General features: G+C 54.9%; 1 pseudogene; it reads right to left on the reverse strand.

Moving 5' to 3' along the window:
- LOC140495678 (solute carrier family 46 member 2-like) lies at positions 1 to 854 on the reverse strand (annotated as a pseudogene).
- Positions 855 to 2,003: the final 1,149 nt, after the last annotated feature.

Genomic DNA, 2,003 nt, shown 5'->3' on the forward strand with positions numbered 1-2,003 from the left:
TTATTTGGAGAGGATGAGAACTCTGAAGAAGCTGGTCAGAAACATGACGTAGCAGGCAATGTTACCATAGCCCACCCAGACCACATCCCAGCTCAAAGGAGGCTTCAGGACAAAGATTGTGATAATGTTCTTGCCGCCAATCACTCCAAAATCATACAGAAGATAGCAGATAAAGAGAAGAGCTATCTGTATGCTGTATCTCTTCAGCCCAGGGTCATTTACTTCTGTGGGGAGCTGATGTTGTGGCTGAACAGAAGGATAATGGAGGGTAAATGCTGAATACAGCAGACTTAGTACAGTATCAGGCACAGGCAGATCAGGAAGATCCCCTGTTGGTTATTAATTTTCATCAAAACGAAGTGGCCGGATGCCAGGCTGCCAATGAATCCAGCCATCCCCGATGCCAGCACAGCACATTTAACCTTAGACTGTGTTTGGCTGGTCCTGACCTTAGGGCAGTGATGGTATTAATCCCACTCCAGTCAATCCACTAATCGCTGCAGAGCCGAACATCACATTGACCGGCAGCTGGAAAATGTGGGTGAACAGGAGTAAAAGCCTTCCCAGCAAGTAGCCCAGTAATGGCACTACCAGCAGCACCTCCTGGCCTTGCCGATCCGCCCACATTCCCAACAGCACTGTGGTCAGAAAGGGGGCCAATGAGTAGATCATGTTATAAATCATGTAGAATCAGGCTACTTCCTTCTAACCACGTCACTGTTCCCAGCTGCTGTCCCATGTAGCTGGTCATATACCTCCATCAGCAGTGCTGTATCAAAGAGAGAATTGGCCACATTGGTAACAACCATCACTGGCCCCACGTAGCTCAACAGAGAGTTCATATCAACACCCAAAACCACCTCTACCACCCAATTCCTGCTGCCTATCAGACTCTGTAAAAGGTAGAGGTGACTGTCTCCTGGACCAGACATTGCTCCTGGATCAGACACTGCTCCTGAACCAGACACGGCTCCTGAACCAGACACTGTCCTGGGACCAGACACTGCCCTGGGACCAGACACTGCCCTGGGACCAGACACTGCTCCTGGACCAGACACTGCCCTGGGACCAGACACTGCCCTGGGACCAGACACTGCCCTGGGACCAGACACTGCTCCTGAACCAGACACTGTCCCTGGACCAGACACTGCCCTGGGACCAGACACTGCCCTGGGACCAGACACTGCCCTGGGACCAGACACTGCCCTGGGACCAGACACTGCTCCTGAACCAGACACTGTCCCTGGACCAGACACTGCCCTGGGACCAGACACTGCCCTGGGACCAGACACTGCCCTGGGACCAGACACTGCCCTGGGACCAGACACTGCCCTGGGACCAGACACTGCCCTGGGACCAGACACTGCTCCTGGACCAGACACTGCTCCTGGACCAGACACTGCTCCTGGACCAGACACTGCCCTGGGACCAGACACTGCCCTGGGACCAGACACTGCCCTGGGACCAGACACTGCCCTGGGACCAGACACTGCTCCTGAACCAGACACTGTCCCTGGACCAGACACTGCCCTGGGACCAGACACTGCCCTGGGACCAGACACTGCCCTGGGACCAGACACTGCCCTGGGACCAGACACTGCTCCTGAACCAGACACTGTCCCTGGACCAGACACTGCCCTGGGACCAGACACTGTTCCTGGACCAGACACTGTCTCCTGGACCAGACACTGCCCTGGGACCAGACACTGCTCCTGAACCAGACACTGCCCTGGGACCAGACACTGTCTCCTGGACCAGACACTGTCTCCTGGACCAGACACTGTCTCCTGGACCAGACACTGTCTCCTGGACCAGACACTGTCTCCTGGACCAGACACTGCCTCCTGGACCAGACATGGCTCCTGGATCAGACACAGTTGTGCAGAAGATTTGAGCCCTGCATCAGACTCCATCCTTGGTAAGTGTCTGGGCTCCAGTAATCTCTCCACTCAGGGTTCAGTTTTTCAACCTCACGCACAGGAGTGTATCTGTGATTTGTTGAA

This window comes from Chiloscyllium punctatum, chromosome 25, assembly GCF_047496795.1.
Source record: "Chiloscyllium punctatum isolate Juve2018m chromosome 25, sChiPun1.3, whole genome shotgun sequence".
In the NCBI taxonomy this organism is placed as follows: domain Eukaryota; kingdom Metazoa; phylum Chordata; class Chondrichthyes; order Orectolobiformes; family Hemiscylliidae; genus Chiloscyllium; species Chiloscyllium punctatum.